Source organism: Protopterus annectens, chromosome 5.part1, assembly GCF_019279795.1.
Source record: "Protopterus annectens isolate FY-2018-M chromosome 5.part1, PAN1.0, whole genome shotgun sequence".
Lineage (NCBI taxonomy): Eukaryota > Metazoa > Chordata > Ceratodontiformes > Protopteridae > Protopterus > Protopterus annectens.
The window spans coordinates 803,796,007-803,810,562 of NC_056736.1; positions in this window are offsets into that span (position 1 = coordinate 803,796,007).

The following is a 14,556-nucleotide window of genomic DNA, read 5'->3' on the forward strand; positions in this document are numbered from 1 at the left end:
TGTGGCAGGAACTTGACAGGAGGGTTAATGATGTGGGTGGCCATAACCGCACCTACCAGCAGGTGCGCAGACACTTCATGGACCTGATACGACATGCAAAACAGCGTGCCAATACAATCACCAGGGAACAAGGTAGAACAGGTGGTGGGCCACCAACCCAGCCCCCACTCACACCTACCAAGGAGCTACTGGCCTGCCTGGGGACATCCTCAGAACAGCATCCACAAACACTAGCTGCCATCATGGAGGTGGGTGTCTCCCAACCAATGAGCCTGGAGTTGCCTGGTAAGTCACTACTGCACATATAACTATTATATCCCATTTAGTTGCATGTGTCACTGTACAATATGTAATGTAACATCATATGCAAGGTATGTTTACACACATGCCGCATACTGTAGTATGCTACCCTGTGTATGCAGACATGTGCATACTATATGCTATTGTACAGGCAAATGTGTTAACATGCACAGTGCATCCTGTAGCTGTCATACAGTCATGGATAATGTTCAAACTGCTGTCTCACCCCTATACAGGTACCTCTGGCGTGCCGCACAGACATCAGTCTGTTGCAGGTAAGACAGTTATCAGTAGCAGGCATGTTAATGCATTGATCTATTCGCCATGTGGCCAGTTAACACATGTACACATAATGTATGGTCCAGACACGATATACAGGTCGCATCTGTCATCAATCACACTGGCTACCCATGTGCAATATATCCTAACTAAATGAAACACCGACATGAAGCCACAGTATCTGTCATTGCTAGATGTGTGGACAGCTGTGCATACAATGGTGGAGGTGTTGTTCAATGTAGGAATATGTACTATACATTGGAACAACACATGTGTGGTACACAAACAGTACCACACAGTGAGCTGGGATATGGGCAGCCCACAGGATTCACCATTGTGGAATATGCCCCTGCAATGGGTGCACACATTGTGATGTGCCATCTGACATATCCCATACATGTAGTGTTCCTGCTGCAATATTGTCTCACAATCCCATAATACATACCCCACATACCAAACATAAAACCCTTTGTCTGCATAACACTTTGGACAGTGATGCATCTGACATCTATGGGTGTATGTCATATGGGACAACACAGACATGTGAGATAGGCAGCCATCACAAAGATTTTGCCAACACGTGTTCACACATGGCCATGGAGGATGGCCAAAGACATGTAGCAACACACAGTAGATGTGATGTGTATACACCCTGTTGCACATTGTCCACACATGGTCCAACTATAACCTTTGTTGAATGGTTACATAGTTGATGTGGAACACTGGACATCCTAAAAGCCTGTGCACAGCTTGTGGAGTTGTCACTTAATTTGACCATATAAGATGTGTTGAACATCATGACTGTGTCATAGCATGACAGTAGTCACCTGTACAGCTTCCACAGACATAGACACCACATCAGGCCACAGATACCATACATTTCCCTTGCTGCTGTTGGACATCACTGTCAGCCGTGCACCTCATGTGTGTGGTACATAAATGTCATGTGGGACATGGTGTATTGACAAGTCTGCCATGTGTGGACACGGTTGCCAGGCAGCTAAGACATTTTAGTAGTTATGCAGGGGTGTCGTCCGTAGGTCTTCCAGTGACCTGTCACATGACACAGCATGGTTTAGTGTGTATACACCTCAGCGACGTGGGTCACAATCCACAGTAGTTATGTAATGTGTATGCTTGCAGTCATGGCTATGCACTGTGTGTGTATTCCACACTGTATAGCAATATAGATGCCTCATGATGCCATGCAATGGCACAATGTCTGTACTTCACACTGTATAGCAATTTAGATGCCTCATATTAACCTTCAATGCTCATGCACATCTGCTAAAAGTGCATTCTATCTGTAGGGCATACAGACAACACTGCAATGTGATACCCATTACACCGCTGCACATGTGTTGGGACACCATTGTGTCAGACATGTATGCATGTCAATGCACACGTAAGCAGATTACATGTCATACTACATGTTAATGTCAAGGTCACATCAGCCATGTGTACTGTTAACCTGTGCTGGTCCACATGGTGTATCACAGGGATGCATGCTTACTACCATGATTGTGTGAACTACATGGCTTCTGATATGACACCTGCTTGCTATTGTGCGCAACCCAGGGATGTATGCTAACTACCACTATTAATGTCTGAGCTGCATGCTGTCTGCTGTATCACATGCATGCTGCATGCCATCTGTCAAATCACATGCATGGTCTGTCTTTGTGTCTGTGTGTCTGTGTCTGTGTGTCTGTGTGTCTGTGTGTCTATTGTAATGTAGAGTCTTTCTTTGCATTCACAGGTGATGAAGGTGTGTTATCCTCCTGCGGTCCATCTGATGTTAGTGTCCCCACGGACTCTAGCAGTGATGAAGATATGCATGAGGTACATGCAGGGTTGTCAGGGGCTGAATCTGTGCCAATGGTTGCCATCCCAGCCATGTCCCCCTCTTCCCCGCACACAGTTCTCATGCCAACACATACCCCATCACCAGTGGCCATAGAGGAAAGACAGTTAGCGTGTGTTAGCTTGGTACAGGAACGTGTGGTGGCTACAGAAGGTGTGTCTTCACACCATGGTGTCAGTGTAATGACTGTAGATGTGCCACACAGGCATGTGGCCAGAGCTGCTCGTAGGAGGACCTCTGGCAGACATGCACCTGCAGGACAGAGCACAGCAGCTGGTGTCACCAGACGTATGTTTCAGACTGTAATGGCGGCACAGACATGTGCTGAATGGCAGAACAGAGAAGGGCAGAGGCTTCAGAGGGCTGCTATCCGTTCTTTAAATGACAACATCCAGGCATTGGCAAATGCTCAACAACAGATTGCTGACATTCTGGACAGGCAATTGGGTGATATGGTTGGAAACCTTGACCGTGGCATGGCAATCTGCGAGCATGAGCTGTATGTGCTGGAACATCTGGTAGGAGTGAGGCATAGGCCACGTGGACGTAGGCCAGCTACACCACCTGGTGCAGGTCAATGTGAATGAGCTACCTCACATGCCCGCACCCACAGTGCCAGTAGCAGCAGTGCAGCTGGTGCTGCGTGGTCCACACCAGGATACAGCAGGCCACGTGGACGTGGCCCTGGACGTTCCCAGTGGGGACACGGTTCCAGTGGGCATGTGTCATCGGACATTAGCCAATCTGTACCTCTGCCTGGTAGTGCCCGTGAAACCCCTGGCAGGCACAGGTCACGTGGCCATGGCCAGATACAGTGAGCTGTACACCCTGGTCTGTACAATCTGGAGCTGTCAATAATACCCCTGTGTAGGCCAGACACATGGCAGAACTTTGTGCACACATACACGCACACATCAGAAACATCTGTAGGGCACCGCAACACCCACATGCATAACAACCACACATGTCCAATCAGATCACCGGCCCTAACTCACACACATGATGTCATCCACTGGTGCAGCCTATGCCCCTGCCAAACATTATCACCCTGTGCATATGATGATGCCTGTGCCACATCCCTGTCATTCACACCATCAGTGCAGGGACATGCTCATATGGTCTGATGCACAGGGTGAACAGAATAGTGAGATAAGTGTATATTACATTTGTTGTGTACTGTTGACACTCTCCAGACATACCATGTAGTACAGGTTTAGAATGCATTGTTATATGTTCACAGTATGTGTCTTGGTAACAACAGTAACAGCATGTTGGTAATTATGCCCTGCTTCCCTCCTTAAGGTCTAATTGCATGTGCCATTACGTTACAGTGTTTGCAGTTAGAGTGCATTGTAAATGTGGAGTACTCACAGGCATGTGTCTTGGTAGCAGTGTTTGCAGTTTCCCATGTGTAAATGTGAGTACTCACAGGCATGTATGGCAATACCAGCATGCTATCGTAGCCTCAACCTCACTGTTAGAAAGGCTACCATTGCACAGATGTCCACACATCTACTGATCCAGAAGCATGTGAGCTGTTTAATAGGCTACAGTGGCTAGAGGTGACATCCATACCAGGTCACATCACAGGTACAGTGACATGGTGCAGGGGTTTACAGCGGTCTGGCTGATGTCAAGGTTAGAGGCCAGTTGATAGCATGAGGCCTCACTGTGTAGCAGTAATACACTGTCACATTACAGGATGAGAACACGCACAGATATACACAGAAACACATAGTAACATGCCCACACTCACGACGGCAACTACACTATAAAGCACACTCAATAGTGTTGAGGTGAGGACCCCTGCCTATGTGGTAATCACCTTCACAGTACTGTGCACCCACATGATGCGACACAGAGAATGAACATGTACAGGTAGCCAGTAAGGCTGAGACCGACGGCATCAACAGGATAGTAGACTGCATCACCATGAGGGGTTAGGGATCCTGTCTGTTCTGTATGGTAGCATACACCCTCACTCCATGCACCAGACAGCCATACATACATACACACAAACACTGTGGAGTCCACAAATGTCATTCACATACAGATAGCTGACGTGTGATACATACACCACCTCTGCCTATGTCTTGCTTTCTACACTGCAGTATGTACAGATCTCTACAACAGTGTACATGGGTATGTAACAATTGGGATGTATTCCCCACCATACGTGGCATATATGGTCACACAAGCAAACACACATGGCAGTACTGTGAATCATACACCTGCTATATGATGATACGTCTGACAGACATGCAGCAGTATTGGCCGCATTATGTGTACCAACGCTACCTTCGGCAATTGTGCTGCTATATGCATACGGGTGGATGTAAGTGTTACAGGTGTCAAGTGATTTACAGTCTGTAACACCCTGACCGCTGTGTAGGTTGTATGTCTTCACCTTCAAGTAACAGTAATATAGCGTACTGTTTGCACATGTGATGGTAGGATGGCTTGTGACACACCTGTGAGCTGTCTTCAGCAAACACCATCTGCAAAGGTGGACCACCACTTTATGTACACACATCCATCCATACTTGATGTACATCCTACCGTACTGTCAGTATTTCACCATATACAGGTGTCAATGATGGGGCCGCATTGCAACTGCATGTTGTAGTTAGACACAGATGAACTGCATACATCAGCTACTGCACATGCATGGTAGCTGAATGCACACCACTACATGTATATGTGTGTTGGTCCTACATTCCTGTCATGTAGCCATGTTTGTATGCATTGCAATTGGTGGACATGTGTGATGACATACATGACACATGGACTGCTGTATGATATGATGGTTGTCATGGGTAACTAGTACAGAGGGAATGTTACCTCAGTCAACATTGCTACCTTATGTACTGTTAGCATTCAACAGCCATGGACCTACCTTCCATGTGCATGTGTGTGATTGCTGTAGCCACTTGTCTGCATGGAGGACAGCAAAAGCTATGCTATGTACATATGTGTTTTGTGTGTGTGTGTGTGTGTGTGTGTGTGTGTGTGTGTGTGTGTGTGTGTGTGTGTGTGTGTGTGTGTGTGTGTGGGCCATGTACATATCCATGGCAATTACATGTATGTCATATCCAAACATGAGTGTTTTTTGGTGTACAGCAACAGTCATCTGTTATAGCTGTATAAGACCCAGGGCCCGTGTTATGTGTAGAGCCAACCTGGTTATGAACAGTGGTATCATTGCATTGCATAACACATGATGGAACCCTGTCAGTACATGTGTAGTCTGCACAGTTGCTGTAGACCTATGTACAGTCCACTGGTCATGAGTAACATGGTATTGTAGTAATGTATGGATGTGTGTTGCTGGTCCAAGGACATGGTGATGTCTGAGGGCTACATAGTAGAATGCGGCATTTACCACTGTGATCTGCACCTGAGACATCTGTGATGGCTCTTGAATGTGTACTGGTCAGTACATGTGAGTGGCCTTCATGTACGTGGGGACACTAACACCTGGAACGGTCCGTCATGGTCTTATGGCCCACATGTCTGTATCTGAGGTATACAGTGGTAGTGCTATTGTGCACAACTGTGCCATATGCCAGGTGTTTCTCACTGCAGAGATGTCCGTATTCCCCATTGCTGGATCTGGATTGTCAGCTGTGATTATGAACGCTACACATCTAGAACTGATGACCGGTGTCAGATATATGTAGTGCAGCGTTCGTGCTAACACTGTTCACTATCGACACACGGTGCCCTTCCATGTTTAGAATCCGTGTGCTTACAAGACAGCTCTTTGCTACTACTAAGTGTGTGAGCATGCCCAGTATGCCGTTGTGTAGATGGACACACAGTACATTCCAAATGGACGTGTGCTACTAAGTGTGTGAGCATGCCCAGTGACACCTTGTGTCGGTTATGTGCCTCTGTGTATGGGTATGACTATTGAAATCCTGTATAGCGATAGTGGTCATCCAGGCAACAGATGTCCATACCCCATGTCAGGATGGATTCCTACATTGAACACACTGGTTGACTGCCTTGTAGGGTGTACTGTCTGTGGCGCGTCTCGTATCTATGTAGTGTTGTAATAGTGCTCCGTAGATAGGCAGTTGTCCCGCTCACACCACTGCCGTGTGTTTGTCTCTGTCTACCTTGGGACAGTAATATGCTTTTAGACTGCTCACTCTCCATACATTCCCTATCTGCATATTTGCCTTTGCTGATGATGTCATCCACCTAGAAGTATGCCTCTTGGAGTGCTGTGTTCCAGTACTCTCGGTAGCGCGTTCTGTAACTGTGTAATGCTGTAGTGTGATAAGGTAGCTAGGTGTATGTTCAACTCCCAGCCCTGCCAAGAGTGTGTGTGTGTGTCTGTGTGTTTCCAGCTGCCTGGGGACAGAGTAATGCTTTTAGACTGCTCACTCTCCATACATTCCCTATCGGCATTTTTGCCTTTGCTGATGATGTCATCCACCTAGAAGTATGCCTCTGGGAGTACTGTGTTCCAGTACTCTCTGTAGTGTGTTCTGTAACTGCGTAATGCTGTAGTGTGATAGGGTAGTTAAGTGCATGTTCAACTCCCAGCCCTGCCAAGTGTGTGTGTGTGTTTCCACCTGCCTGGGGACAGAGTAATGCTTTTAGACTGCTCACTCTCCATACATTCCCTAACGGCATCTTTGCCTTTGCTGATAATGTCATCCACCTAGAAGTATGATCTAGTGAGACTATGTGATGAATGGGGTGTGTTGCAAATGTTTAATGTCCCCACATGAATGTCAGGTTCAGTCTGGGTTGGAGAGAGACATTACCTTAGCATGGCTACATATGTGCATCTCCCACAGGCTGTAGTGTCGTATGTTGGGAAGGTGAGCATTGACTGTGTACATGAGACAATTGCTCTATTGCCTCATATTTGCCATATTCATCATATAGACAGGCAATAACACTGGTAAGTGACACTTGGACATGCCTGTATATTCAACCATGTCTCACAAGATATGTGAGGTATGTGTGTACAACAGCTGTTGTACTGTAAGCAAGCTGGAAATGTTAGGACAAACAGTGTACTTGCAGAAAATGAGTTGGAATGGGTGCTATAGTAATTAGTAGCTCATGAAGTGCTTACATGTTCTGAACAAGTGCTGAGCATGAATATGCAATACAGATAGGGTGTTGGATAATATAAACCCACTGCAACCCACAAGTGGATATGCCAGTCATAATTGGAGGCACTGCACTATTACCCTGCTGAGTATGGTCTGCAAGTCTATGAACCTTTAGCAATGTAGATGTTAGCAGTACAGATGTAGATGACAGTGCGGATGATTTCACACTGCATAGCATACCTGTGACAGGTCATAGGACATCATCACCCATACTGTGTTCCAGCTACATTGAGTATACCAGATGTACCTTTGTATGTCACAGGAGTGTTCTACCAGTGGCCTGTTGACAGAAGCAACACTACAAAAGGTGTCTGAGTGACGTGTGCATATCACACCAGTGGCAGCTACAGTAAAACAGGGTTAATGTTTTGTACTACCCCTCATTGTAGCCCATACCACACAGACAAATGGGAGGCATCTGCATATGTAAGGATGTGAATGGCCATGACCTACGAGAAATAGCTGTCTCAGTGTTGTGGACAACATACAGAATGGGCTTTGTGGGTGAGGTGCGTGACATATGTGCACAATCTGACAGCTGCTAATAGCATTGACACTACTAGGTGAATAACCCTGTACCCATTAACTACCACCTAGGCAGCAGTCAACATTATGGACACTGTGTGTAAGGGATGGTGCTGTGCAGTTCACCTCCCTGAGCTGGTGACATCTCCAGGCCTATTAGGTAGTCATACAAGGCACCCATGTCATGACAGGGTGCCATCCATGAGCATGGAGATCATTGGACAGGCATACTCAGCACTCGGGTGACCAATATTGGATCACATATCACCTTTAAGGGGGTATTGGCCATGCGTGGATAGGCAACACCAGCCTTCACAATCCTCACCTCCACTATGCAGCATGCTGGCTACCTTGCATAAAGACATGTGCAACACTGTGATGTTGGACATGCTACACGCACATATCCTGATCTGAAAGACATCACGTCATGGACAGCCACCTTCCTACTACAAGGATCGCCACATGCTGGACAGATCCCTGTGCCATACATGTTACATACGCCTGCCATACCATGCAATCCTGTCCATCAGTGCTGCACATGTCATCTCTGTCATGCATGGTGCGATGACCGCATGGTAGATGTATCATTAACTGTCTGGATCAGTAATGTGGCACTGATGCAACAGGCAGTGGCAAAATGGCTGTCGGATACAGCTAGAAAACCTTGCCCGTACATGCTATAGTTGATAACCATCCCTGCGAATAACGTCCGGCTAGCCATTATCCCATGTGTATCACATGTGCAACACAGGCGATACGTGGCAGGATGTTGAACTGCTGTACAGTGCCGTGTAGATGTATATGGCAAAACACATGCATGTAAAGGCCTCCATGCACATGTCTGCATTGTCACTGCTCATGTCCGTTAAGGCAGTGTATGTGTTGATATGTGACATAGACACAGCATCAAGGTCACCAGCATTACTGTGGACTCATCCCGGCATGTGCTGATAGATAAGAACACCAGTACAGGCAAACAGACATGCCCACATCAAGACAGCATTCACATGGAGTATGAGCTATGTAATGAGGTGACACACATATATGGTGATGATATCCAATGCACAACGGGTGTTACATGTGTGTGACACAAGCATGTCAGTCATGTCAGTGTCATGACGATTTGCAAAGATAACTGTTCATATGTACTAGATTTAATACAAATGTATGTGCAGCTGTATCTCTGTACATCTCTGTGATACCGTGACCTGTCTCCACCATTATGTCTTCCAGATAATGCCTCGTTCATGCCTGCCAGTGTATAGCTGGCTGGAGGATGATGCCCTCATACCGTGCCTCCATGATAACTATGAGGTGTTGTTCAGCCATGTGCCACAGCATGCCCAGCAGCGGGATGACCTGTGGCAGGAACTTCATAGGAGGGTTAATGATGTGGGTGGCCATAACCGCACCTACCAGCAGGTGAGCAGACACTTCACGGACCTGATACGACATGCAAAACAGCGTGCCAATGCAATTGCCAGGGAACAAGGTAGAACAGGTGGTGGGCCACCAACCCAGCCCCCACTCACACCTACCGAGGAGCTACTGGCCTGCCTGGGGACACCCTCAGAACAGCATCCACAAACACTAGCTGCCATCATGGAGGTGGGTGTCTCCCAACCACCGAGCCTGGAGTTGCCTGGTAAGTCACTACTGCACATATAACTATTATATCCCATTTAGTTGCATGTGTCACTGTACAATATGTAATGTAACATCATATGCAAGGTATGTTTACACATCATGCATACTATAGTATGCTACCCTGTGTATGCACACATGTGCGTACTATATGCTATTGTACAGGCGAATGTGTTAACATGCACAGTGCATCCTGTAGCTGTCATACAGTCATGGATAATGTTCAAACTGCTGTCTCACCCCTATACAGGTACCTCTGGCGTGCCGCACAGACATCAGTCCGTTGCAGGTAAAACAGTTATCAGTAGCAGGCATGTTAATGCATAGATCTATTCGCCATGTGGCCAGTTAACACATGTACACATAATGTATGGTCCAGACACGATATACAGGTCGCATCTGTCATCAATCACACTGGCTACCCATGTGCAATATATCCAAACTAAATGAAACACCGACATGAAACCACAGTATCTGTCATTGCTAGATGTGTGGACAGTTGTGCATACAATGGTGGAGGTGTTGTTCAATGTAGGAATATGTACTATACATTGTAACAACACATGTGTGGTACGCAAACAGTACCACACAGTGAGCTGGGATATGGGCAGCCCACAGGATTCACCATTGTGGAATATGCCCCTGCAATGGGTGAACACATTGTGATGTGCCATCTGACATGTCCCATACATGTAGTGTTCCTGCAGCAATATTGTCTCACTATCCCATAATACATACCCCACATACCAAACATACAACCCTTTGTCTGCATAACCCTTTGGACAGTGATGTATCTGACATCTATGGGTGTATGTCATATGGGACAACACAGACATGTGAGATAGACAGCCATCACAAAGATTTGGCCAACACGTGTTCACACATGGCCATGGAGGATGGTCAAAGACATGTAGCAACACACAGTAGATGTGATGTGTATACACCCTGTTGCACATTGTCCACACATGGTCCAACTATAACCTTTGTTGAATGGTTATATAGTTGATGTGGAACACTGGACATCCTAAAAGCCTGTGCACATCTTGTGGAGTTGTCACTTAATTTGACCATATAAGATGTGTTGAACATCATGACTGTGTCATAGCATGACAGTAGTCACCTGTACAGCTTCCACAGACATAGACACCACATCAGGCCACAGATACCATACATTTCCCTTGCTGCTGTTGGATATCACTGTCAGCCGTGCACCTCGTGTGTGTGGTACATAAATGTCATGTGGGACATGGTGTATTGACAAGTCTGCCATGTGTGGACACGGTTGCCAGGCAGCTAAGACATTTTAGTAGTTATGCAGGGGTGTCATCCGTAGGTCTTCCAGAGACCTGTCACATGACACTGCATGGTTTAGTGTGTATACACCTCAGTGACGTGGGTCACACTCCACAGTAGTTATGTAATGTGTATGCTTGCAGTCATGGCTATGCACTGTGTGAGTATTCCACACTGTATAGCAATATAGATGCCTCATGATGCCATGCAATGGCACACACTGTATAGCAATTTAGATGCCTCATATTAACCTTCAATGCTCATGCACATCTGCTAAAAGTGCATTATATCTGTAGGGCATACAGACAACACTGCAATGTGATACCCATTACACCGCTGCACATGTGTCGGGACACCATTGTGTCAGACATGTATGCATGTCAATGCACATGTAAGCAGATTACATGTCATACTACATGTTAATGTCTAGGTCACATCAGCCATGTGTACTGTTAACCTGTGCTGGTCCACATGGTGTATCACAGGGATGCATGCTTACTACCATGATTGTGTGAACTACATGACTTCTGATATGACACCTGCTTGCTATTGTGTGCAACCCAGGGATGTATGCTAACTACCACTATTAATGTCTGAGCTGCATGCTGTCTGCTGTATCACATGCATGCTACATGCCGTCTGTCAAATCACATGCATGGTCTGTCTTTGTGTCTGTGTGTCTGTGTCTGTGTGTCTGTGTGTCTATTGTAATGTAGAGTCTTTCTTTGCATTCACAGGTGATGTAGGTGTGTTATCCTCCTGCGGTCCATCTGATGTTAGTGTCCCCACAGACTCTAGCAGTGATGAACATATGCTTGAGGTACATGCAGGGTTGTCAGGGGCTGAATCTGTGCCAATGGTTGCCATCCTAGACATGTCCCCCTCTTCCCCGCACACAGTTCTCATGCCAACACATACCCCATCACCAGTGGCCATAGAGGAAAGATAGTCAGTGTGTGTTAGCTTGGAACAGGAACGTGTGGTGGCTACAGAAGGTGTGTCTTCACACCATGGTGTCAGTCTAATGACTGTAGATGTGCCACACAGGCATGTGGCCAGAGCTGCTCGTAGGAGGACCTCTGGCAGACATGCACCTGCAGGACAGAGCACAGCAGCTGGTGTCACCAGACGTATGTTTCAGACTGTAATGGCGGCACAGACACGTGCTGAATGGCAGAACAGAGAAGGGCAGTGGCTTCAGAGGGCTGCTATCCGTTCTTTAAATGACAACATCCAGGCATTGGCAAATGCTCAACAACAGATTGCTGACGTTCTGGACAGGCAATTGGGTGATATGGTTGGAAACCTTGACCGTGGCATGGCAATCCGCGAGCATGAGCTGTATGTGCTGGAACATCTGGTAGGAGTGAGGCATAGGCCACGTGGACGTAGGCCAGCTACACCACCTGGTGCAGGTCAACGTGAATGAGCTACCTCACATGCCTGCACCCACAGTGCCAGTAGCAGCAGTGCAGCTGGTGCTGCGCGGTCCACACCAGGATACAGCAGGCCACGTGGACGAGGCCCTGGACGTTCCCAGTGGGGACACGGTTCCAGTGGGCATGTGTCATCGGACATTAGCCAATCTGTACCTCTGCCTGGTAGTGCCCGTGAAACCCCTGGCAGGCACAGGTCATGTGGCCATGGCCGGATACAGTGAGCTGTACACCCTGGTCTCTACAATCTGGAGCTGTCAATAATACCCCTGTGTAGGCCAGACACATGGCAGAACTTTGTGCACACATACACGCACACATCAGAAACATCTGTAGAGCACCGCAACACCCACATGCATAACAACCACTCATGTCCAATCAGATCACCGGCCCTAACTCACACACATGATGTCATCCACTGATGCAGCCTATGCCCCTGCCAAACATTATCACCCTGTGCATATGATGATGCCTGTGCCACATCCCTGTCATTCACACCATCAGTGCAGGGACATGCTCATATGGTCTGATGCACAGGGTGAACAGAATAGTGAGATAAGTGTATATTACATTTGTTGTGTACTGTTGACACGCACCAGACATACCATGTAGTACAGGTTTAGAATGCATTGTTATATGTTCACAGTATGTGTCTTGGTAACAACAGTAACAGCATGTTGGTAATTATGCCCTGCTTCCCTCCTTAAGGTCTAATTGTATGTGCCACACGCTACAGTGTTTGCAGTTAGAGTGCATTGTTGTATATTCACAGGTATGTGTCTGCAACAGCACACGCTGGTAATAGGTCTAATTGCATGTGCCAATAAGTAGCAGTGTTTGCAGTTTCCCATGTGTAAATGTGGAGTACTCACAGGCATGTATGGCAATACCAGCATGCTATACGTAGCCTCAACCTCACTGTTAGAAAGGCTACCATTGCACAGATGTCCACACATCTACTGATCCAGAAGCATGTAAGCTGTTTAATAGGTTACAGTGGCTAGAGACGTGACATCCATACCAGGTCACATCACAGGTACAGTGACATGGTGCAGGGGGTTTACACAGCGGTCTGGCTGATGTCAAGGTTAGAGGCCAGTTGATAGCATGAGGCCTCACTGTGTAGCAGTAATACACTGTCACATTACAGGATGAGAACACGCACAGACATACACAGAAACACACAGTAACATGCCCACACTCACGACGGCAACTACACTATAAAGCACACTCGATAGTGTTGAGGTGAGGACCCCTGCCTATGTGGTAATCACCTTCACAGTACTGTGCACCCACATGATGTGACACAGAGAATGAACATGTACAGGTAGCCAGTAAGGCTGAGACCGACAGCATCAACAGGATATTAGACTGCATCACCATGAGGGGTTAGGGATCCTGTCTGTTCTGTATGGTAGCATACATCCTCATTCCATGCACCAGACAGCCATGCATACATACACACAAACACTGTGGAGTCCACAAATGTCATTCACATACAGATAGCTGACATGTGTGATACACACACCACCCCTGCCTATGTCTTGCTTTCTACACTGCAGTATGTACAGATCTCTACAACAGTGTACAGGGGTGTGTAACAATTGGGATGTATTCCCCACCATACGTGGCATATATGGTCACACAAGCAAACACACATGGCAGTACTGTGAATCATACACCTGCTATATGATGATATGTCTGACAGACATGCAGCAGTATTGGCCGCATTATGTGTACCAACGCTACCTTCGGCAATTGTGCTGCTATATGCATATGGGTGGATGTGTTACAGGTGTCAAGTGATTTACAGTCTGTAACACCCTGACCGCTGTGTAGGTTGTATGTCTTCACCTTCAAGTAACAGTAACATAGTGTACTGTTTGCACATGTGATGGTAGGATGGCTTGTGACACACCTGTGAGCTGTCTTCAGCAAACACCATCTGCAAAGGTGGACCACCACTTTATGTACACACATCCATCCATACTTGATGTACATCCTACCGTACTGTCAGTATTTCACCATATACAGGTGTCAATGATGGGGCCGCATTGCAACTGCATGTTGTAGTTAGGCA